This window comes from Protopterus annectens, chromosome 13.part0, assembly GCF_019279795.1.
Source record: "Protopterus annectens isolate FY-2018-M chromosome 13.part0, PAN1.0, whole genome shotgun sequence".
In the NCBI taxonomy this organism is placed as follows: Eukaryota; Metazoa; Chordata; order Ceratodontiformes; family Protopteridae; genus Protopterus; species Protopterus annectens.
In genome coordinates this window covers 280,730,907-280,739,794 of record NC_056747.1, presented here as the reverse complement: position 1 = coordinate 280,739,794, position 8,888 = coordinate 280,730,907, and positions in this window count along the sequence as shown.

Below are 8,888 nucleotides of genomic sequence, written 5' to 3'. Positions count from 1 at the left end.
TAAAACTAGACAAATCGGAATTGTTATGGCAGCTAAGGATGAATGCTAATGCCCCACCAGTGCTTAATGAATATTGCTCTATTAAATGTATGGTGAAGTTAAAATCTTTGGGGAGAATTTTTTAACGAACACTGACGTGCATAAAGTCAATAATTTGTCAAAAATAAGATGAGCACCTAGGACCAAAAAAGTTTTTTTTATGATCGTCCACAATTTTAATGTTTAGTTGTGGTTTTATAAAGGACAGAAGTTTTTACAGAAATTTTACAAAAATAATTTGTTTTTTTAATAATAGCACTGCAAGTTTAAATTAAGGTGTCTTAACTAATTTAATTCCTAATTGTATAATTAATGGCTTTTATAATGGTGATGGTTCTTGGGAAATGTTTGTCCGAACGAAAGCGCTAACAATAAATTTTGGAATATTTGGAACTCTCTTCTGGCATCATTTGTTTTAGTTGGTTGAACTTTTACTTTGTTTTTTGGTGTCTCAAGATGGCCAGTGGAGGAGGGCCTGCTTCCCAGCCTTTATTTTCCCAAGATGGAAGCACTGGTAATATTGACAGGTTGACTACTGAGACAAATGCCGTGGGCAATCTTACCATCTTAATTCAGCAGTTAATGGAGCGGTGTAGATGTCCCATCGAGAAGAATTTCTTGACTGGACTCTGGTCACACACCTGCTGAAATACTTGCTTCCATACCTGCAACTCCTAATGGAAATATACAGTGATCAACATATGCCTCTGGTCCCTTGGGGTCTTTGAACCACCAGCAACAAGGACAGAGGCAAGTACAACGAAATGGAGGTTCCCAGCATGTGAGTAACAGCATTAATGCAGAGAGGATATCATCTAATTCTAACCGGATTCCCAATGTTGGTTTCCCTAAAATGACTGACTATTTAAAAACACCTACCATATTTTCTCTAGATACTCATGCTGCAGCATCTAACAGTCTGAATGAACTTGTGCAAAGATTGTTAATCACTAACCTGAAACTGTTTGACCAAAAATTGCACAAGTTTAAGAAACTACAACTAGAAGTTTCTTACTTCTAATGAATGCATTCAGAAAAATATAGCTCCCAAAGGGTTGCACCAATGGTGCTATCCGACTGGCCTTGTAAATAACTCAAATTTCCATTGTGAGTTATTAAATCTATTTGATAAGCAAGGCTTGGACTTTCTACATATACTTATTAAACAATATCAGCTGCAAATGGATGAACTAAAAGCAGAAATAGAAACACACTGATTCAGATTTCGAGCGTTATAAATTTGACTATGCTCGTATATTCACCAGCATAGATAACTCGGAACAATTGAAAACAAAAAAAAGAAAAATTAAAAGGGACATACAAGATTATGAAAGTGGGTTAGCATACCCACCCCCAATGGATTCACAGCATAGTAAAGCTAGGAACCCTTCCGTTGCTCTAGCAATGAGTTATCAGCACCCCCGTCCTGATGAAGAAATGGATCATTCCTTTGAGGCTAGTGAGGAAGAAACTTTTTAGCCATCTACACCTCCGCGGAGCAAATGTATTAGAAACAAGCAACAACACAATAATGGACATTTATCGTCAGATAATACCACTACTAAAAGTTTTAACCATCAGGATTTTCCAGAGGGATGAAACAAACACCACCACCACCAACAATACAACTAGAGGAAGCCCAAACAGCAACAGAAGAGGCAGAATCGATGGAGGAGATAGCAACACATGATGTAAGTAACCTTACTGTCTGTACAAACATTCAAGGGGACTTCAAACTCTTCCTTTAATGCCCCTGTGGAACTGGCGAACATTTTAAGTAAAAGATTTGCATTTGTTCCTGATAGTAGAGCCAATTTGGCTAGAACACTGTTAGACTTGAAACTTTATGCAAGGAAAATGAACCTGGCTGTGCTTTTGGGAACTAATTCAACTTGCTGTGAAGATTTTAGAGTTTCAAGCATCTTCAACCCGCCAAGATATACTTGCAACTTTTGAAAAAGTTTGCAAGGTGGATATTAGAACTATGGAAAAAGACCAGGAACTCACTATAACAAGAGAAATATGGTCAAAGATGAATGGGGCTTGATTAATGTGCTTAAAACATGCAATGTTAGAGTCACAAAACCTGATAAGGGGGTGGGCTTGTGTTTATGGATCAACATGATTATGACAACAAAATGTTAATTTTAGAAAGTGACACTTATTGTAAAGTAACATGTTTCTATACCCCATTGATTTAATTCAATATTAAATTGGTGCTCAATGACTTATTTATTGTAAACAGCATTAATGTTGATATATATAACTATCTGTCGATGGCAGCACCAGTGATACCAGTAATCTTTGGTACACCCAAAATCCATAAGAGCCTTTTTGACCCATAGTTGATGGTAGAAACTCAATCACACATGCATGTGCTAAGCTAGTGGATAGTAAAGTGAAACCATTTTTGAACACAGAGGCCCAGATATGGTTTTTTTTTTTTTTTTTTTTTTTTTTTTTTTACAAAGTGTTAACAACATAGATTTTAATGCAAGCTATAACTTTTTGACAGTTGGCATTAAGGGCTTGTATACTGTCATACCCCAGGAGCTAGGCATAAAATGGGTACGTGAATTCCTACTTCTCAAAGGAGCTGATGAAAATGAGATTGATCTAGTAGAGACACTTTTAAAATTAGTTTTATCCGATAACTTTATTTTATTCAACAAAGAATATTTTTTGCAAAAAAAGGGGGGGGGCTATGGGTTCTCTGTGTGGGGGAACCTTTTCAAATTGCGTTATGGCTTATTGGGAGAGGGAACTTCTCTTTAAGAATTCAGTTTATAAAGAAAATGCCATCTGGTATACACGTTACCAAGATGACATGTTTTTTCATTTGGAAAGGGACAGATGTTACAGGAAAAAAAAATTGTGAATGAAATCACAAGTCTCACAGATGCTTTTACAGTTCACGTTCCAATTTGACACTGAATCTATCAACTTTTTAGATGTACAACTAAATAAGGATAAAGTTAATAGGTTTGCAGCCAAGATATACAGAAAGCCCACCTATTCTAACTCCTTCCTGCATTTCCAGAGTAGTCATCCATTCCACCAGAAGAAAGCGGTTATTAAAGGGAAACTAATGAGAGCCACTAGAATGGTCTCTCCAGATACTGGCTTCTACCTTGAGTGTAACAACTTAAGAAGCATGTTTTCTAAAAGAAGGTACCCAACCCAATTATTTGAACAATTAATGGAAGAAGTCAGTAGAAAGAGGAACACAGGGCACTTTCAACCCATACTCTGGAAAGGACATAAGGAAGATCATTTAGATAACATTCCACAGAGTGGGTCTAAGGCTGATTTAAATACTGATATGAAATGCAGCCTGAGTTTTCTTATGATGTTTTCAATGGATGCTCCCAAAATAAGAAATATTTTGGTTAAAAACTGGACATTCATTAGGGAAGACAATGCCACATCTAGGAATTTAGGTGAAAGGCCACATATAATATACAAAAAAGGCCCTAATCTAAAAAATATTTTAGAAAGACAACACCTAGTAAATCATGCCCATTGGGGTATGAAAACATGTGGACAGTGTGGTTATTGTAAGGATATTAGAGTGGGCAAAGAGTTTAGCATCTGTGGCACACAATATAAAATTAAAGGAAAATTTAATTGTAAAATAGCTGGCAATGTGCCAACAATGTGATGGTTATTATATAGGCAAAACTGAGAGGGCTTTCAAACAGAGTTATTGAACATCTATATCATATTAATAAAGGAAGTCCCACAAATGCATTAGCCAAGCACATAGCGTTTAACCTCACACACATTTGTTTTTACTTTCATCGAGCAGGTTAGTAAGAACATTAGGGGAGGACCATGGGAGCTAAAACTAGAAGAATCGGAATTATGGCAGCTAAGGATGAATGCTAATGCCCCACCAGGGCTTAATGAATATTGCTCTATTACATGTATGCTGAAGTTAAAATCTTTGGAGAGAGAATTTTTTAACATACACTGATGTGCATGAAGTCAGTAATTTTTGTCAAAAATAAGATGAGCACATAGGTCCAAAAATAGTATTTTTATGATTGTCCACAATTTTAATGTTTAGTTGTGGTTTTATAAAGGACAGAAGATTTTACAGAAATTTTACAAAAATGATGTATGGGTTTTATAATAATAGCACTGCAACTTTAAACTAAGGTGTCTTTAATTGAATTCCTAATTGTATAATTAATGGCTTTTATAATGGTGATGGTTCTTGGGAAATGTTTGATGAAGTTCATTGTGGATTGTGAATTAACAAAAGCACTAACTATACATTTTGGGATATTTGGAACTCTCTCCTGGCATCATTTGCTTTAGTTGATTGAACTTTTACTTTGTTGTGTGTGTCTGTGTGTGTGTCTGTGTGTGTGTCTGTGTGTGTGTCTGTGTGTGTGTCTGTGTATATCTGTCTGGATATGTGTCTGTGCGCATGCATGTGTGTCTGCCTGGATATGCGTGTGTGTGTGTCTGTGTCTGAGTGGGTGCTTGTGTGTCTGCCTGCGAGTGTGTATGAGCACCTGGGTGGGGGGGGGTGTAAGTCGGTGTGTCTGCCTAGGTGGGGTGTGTTTGTCTACCTGCCTGGGTGTGTGCAAGTGTCTGCCTGGATGGTGTGTTTGTGTGTATCTGCCTATGTAGGGTGTGTGTACTACATGGGTGTCTGCCTGGGTTATGTGCCATATATGTCTGTCTGCCTGGGTGTGTGTGCTGCACGTGTGTCTGTGTTCCTGTATCTGCCTGTGTGTGTGTGTGTGTGCATGTGTTTACCTGGGTGTGCATGCATGTGTCTGAGTTTGGTGTGTGTGTGTGCACATGCACTTGTGTGTGTGTGTGTGTGTGTGTGTGTCTGAGTGGGTGTTTGTGTCTCTACCCTCTGCCTGTGAGTGCTTATGCCTGCCTAGGTGGGGTGTGCCTGTCTACCTGCCTGGGTGTATGCATGTGTCTACCTGGGTTGGTGTGTGTGTGTGTGTGTGTGTGTGTGTGTGTGTGTGTGTGTGTGTGTGTGTATCTGTCTGTGTAGGGTATGTGTGTCCGCCTGGATGTGTTTGTGTCATATATGTCTGCCTGGGTTTGTGTGTTACAAGTGCGTGTGTTTCTGTGTCCGTGTGTGTATCTGTGTCCGTGTGTGTGTGTGTGTGCGTGCACGCATGTGTTTGCCTGGGTGTGTATGTGTGTGTCTATCTGAGTTGGGTGTGCATGTCTGTGTATCTGCTTGTGTGTGTGTGTGTGTATATGTGTGCATCTGGCTGGGTGTAGGAGTGTGTGTGTGTGTGTGTGTGTGCGTGCGCATCTGTCTGGGTGTAGGGGTGTGTGTGTGCATCTGCCTTGATGGGCGAGTATCCCTGTGTGTGCTTGTGTGTCTGAGTGGGTGTTTGTGTGTCTGCCTGTGTGGGTGCTTGTGTCTGTGTGGGTGTATCTGGGTGTGTGTGCTGCATGTGTGTCTGTTTCTGTGTCTGCCTGTGTGTATGTGTGTGTGTGCATGTGTTTGCCTGGGTGTGCATGTGTGTGTCTATCTGAGTTGGGTGTGCATGTCTGTGTATCTGCCTGTGTGTGTGTGTGTGTGTGTGTGTGTGTGTGTGTGAGCATCTGCCTGGGTGTAGGGGTGTGTGTGTGTGTGTGTGTGTGTGCGTGCATCTGCCTTGATGGATGTGACTGCCTGTGTGTGCTTGTGTGTCTGCCTGTGAGTGCATATGTCTGTCTAGATGGGGTGTGTGTGTGTGCACGTGTGTCTGCCTGGTTGTGTGTGTGTATCTGCCTGGGTGTAATAATGTGTGTGTGTGTGTGTGTGTCTGCCTTGATTTGTTTCTGCCTGTGTGTGTGTGTCTGCCTGCCTCTGTGTGTGTGTCTGCTGGGGTGTGTGTCTACCTGTGTGCGGGTCTGTCTGCCTGTGTGGGTGGGTGTGTGTCTGTTTGGGTGTATCTGTGTGTGTGTTTGCCTGACTGGGTGTATTTGTGTGTGGATCTAGCTGGGTAGGTGTGTGTGTGTCTGCCTGGTTGTGTGTGTGCATGTGTCTTCCTACCTGGTGGTGTGTGCATGTGTGTCCACCTGCTTGGTATTGTGTGTGTGTGTGTGCCTGCCTGTGTGTATGCATGCATCAGTCTGCCTGGGTATGTGTGTGTGCATGTGTGTCTGCCTGTGTGTATGTTTGTGTATGTGGGCATGCACATGTCTGAGTTGTCCGTCTGTGTGTCTGCCTGCCTAGGAATGTGTGTGTGTCTGTCTGCCTGGGTGGGCATGTGTGTGTTTGTGTCTGTGTGGGTCTTGCAGTGTGTGTGTGTGTGTGTGTGTGTGTGTGTGTGTGTGTGTGTGTGTGTGTGTGTGTGTGTGTGTGTGCGCATGTCTGCCTGGGTGTGTCTGTGTGCTTGGGGGTGTGTGTGTGTGTATATGTCTGCCTGGGTGTGTGGTGGTTTGTGTCTGCCTCAGTGTGTGTGTGTGCTTGTCTGCCTGGTAGTGTGTGTGCGCTTATCTGCCTGCGGGATGTGTGTGTGTGTGTGTCTGCTGGGTGTGTCTGAGTCAATGGGAATGTTTGCCTGTGTGTGTGTGTGTGTTTGTGTACGTATGTGCTCACAGGTTTGAGTTGTCTGCCTGCCTGTGTGTATCTGCCTGCCTGGTTGTGTGTGTGTTTCTGCTTGTGTGGGTGCGTCTGTCTGGGTCTTAGGGTGTGTGTGCATGTGTGTCTGCCTGCCTAGTTGTGTGTGTGTCTGGCTGTCTGGGTATGTGTTAGTGTGTGTGTCTGTCTGGGTGTTTGTGTGTCCATATGTATCTACCTTTTTGTGGGTGGGTGTGTCTGCCTGCTGGTGTTTTGTGCGAGTGTGTGTGAATCTGAGTTATCTGTTTGGGTGTGTGTCTGTGTGCATGTGTATGTGTGTACGTGCATGTGTGTGTGTATGTATACATGAATGTCTTCCTGTATAAGTCTGCGCATACGCTTGTGTCTCTGCCTGGATATGTGTGTGTGTGTGTGTGTGTGTGTGTGTGTGTGTGTGTGTGTCTGCCTACGTTTTTGTGTGTGTGCATGTATGTGTCTGCATGGGTTGGATGTGTGCATATGTGCATCTGCCTGGGTGTACATGTGCATGTGTCTCTCTACCTGAATTGGTGTGTGCGCGCTTCAGCCTGGGTGTGTGTCTCTCTCTCTGGGTAGGTGGGGGTGGTAGTGTTTGTTTGCCTGGGTGTTTGTATGTGCACCCACCTGGGTGTGTGTGTGTCTGCCTGTATATGTCTGCCTTCATGGGTGTGTGTGTGTCTGCCTGGGTGTGTATGTGTGTGTTTGTGTGTGGGTGAATGTGTGTGTTTGTGTGTAGGTGTGTGTGTGTGTGTGCGTATGTCTGTCTGGGTAGGTGGGTGTGAGGGGTCTCTCAGCCTTGGTGTATGTGTGTCTGCTTGTGGGCCAACCTGATTAGGTGTGTGTCTGTCTGGTTTTGTGTGTGTGTGTGTGTCCACCTGCCTGGTATTGTGTGTGTGTGTGCACATGTGTGTGTGCGTGTGTGTCTGCCTGGGTATGTGTGTGTGTGCATGTGTGTCTGCCTGGATGTGTGTGTGTGTGTGTGTCTGCCTGTGTGCATGTGTGTATGTCTTCCGGTGTGTGTATGGGTCTGCATGGGGGGGTGGGGTTTTCTCTACCCACCTGGGTGGGGTTGTGTCTCTACCAGCGTCAGGGTGTGGGTTTGTGTATGTCTGGGTGGGTGAGTGTCTGCTTGGGTGTATGTTGTGTGTCTGCCTGCATGGGTGGGTGTGTGTGTGCACGTGTGTGTGCATGCCTGCATCTGTCTGGGTAGGTGGGTGTGGGGGGGGTGTCTCAGCCTTGGTGTATGTGTGTGTGTCTGCTTGTGTGTGTTTGTGGGCCTGCCTTAGTGGGTTTGTGTCTGCCTGGTGGTGTGCATGTGTATGCCTGCATCTGTCTGGGTAGGTGGGTGTGGAGGGTGTCTCAGCCTTGGTGTATGTGTGTGTCTGCTTGTGTGTGGGCCTGCCTTAGTGGGTTTGTGTCTGTCTGGTGGTGTGTGTGTGTGTGTCTGCCTACATGGTGGTGTGTGTGCATGTGTCTGCCTACCTGGTATTGCGTGTGCGCATGTGTGTCCGCCTGCCTGGTATTGCGTGTGCATGCATGTTTGCCTGCTTGTGTGTATGCATATGTCAGTCTGCCTGTGTGTGTGTGTGTGCGCGTATGTGTGTCTGCCTGTGTGTGTTTGTGTCTGCCTGTGTGCATGTGTGTATTTCTGCCTGTGTGTTGGGTCTGCATGGTTGGGTGGGTGTTTTTCTACCCACCTGGGTGGGGTTGTGTCTCTACCAGGGTCAGTGTGTGGGTCTGGGTATGTCTGCCTGGGTGGGTGAGTGTCTACTTTTGTGTATGTTGTGTGTCCGCTTTGGTGGGTGTGTGTTTGCTTAGGTGGAGGTTGTGTGCCTGGATGTGTGTGTTTTTGCCTAGGTGTATGCTTGTGTGTCTGCCTACCTGCCTAGGTGTGTGTGTCTGCCTGTGTGTGTGTGTGTCTGCCTAGGTGGGGTTGTGTGCCTGGGTGTGCGTGTGTGTCTGCTTGGGTGTGTCTTTATCTGCCTGGGTGTGTTTGTGTGTCTGCCTGCCTAAGTGTGTGTGTGTGTTTGTGTGTGTGTCTGTGTGTGTGGGGGCTCATCTGCCTGTGGGGTGGGTATCTGTCTGGGTGTGACTGAGTCGGTGATGATGTCTGCCTGTTTGTGTTTATGTATGTGTGCACAGGTTTGAGTTATCTTCCTGCCTGCCTACATGGGTGTGTGTGTATATGCCTGCCTGGGTGGCTGTGTCTTGTGGTGTGTGTGTGGCTGCCTGCCTAGGTGTGTGTGTGTGTATTGGTATTCCTGCCTGTGTGTGTTTA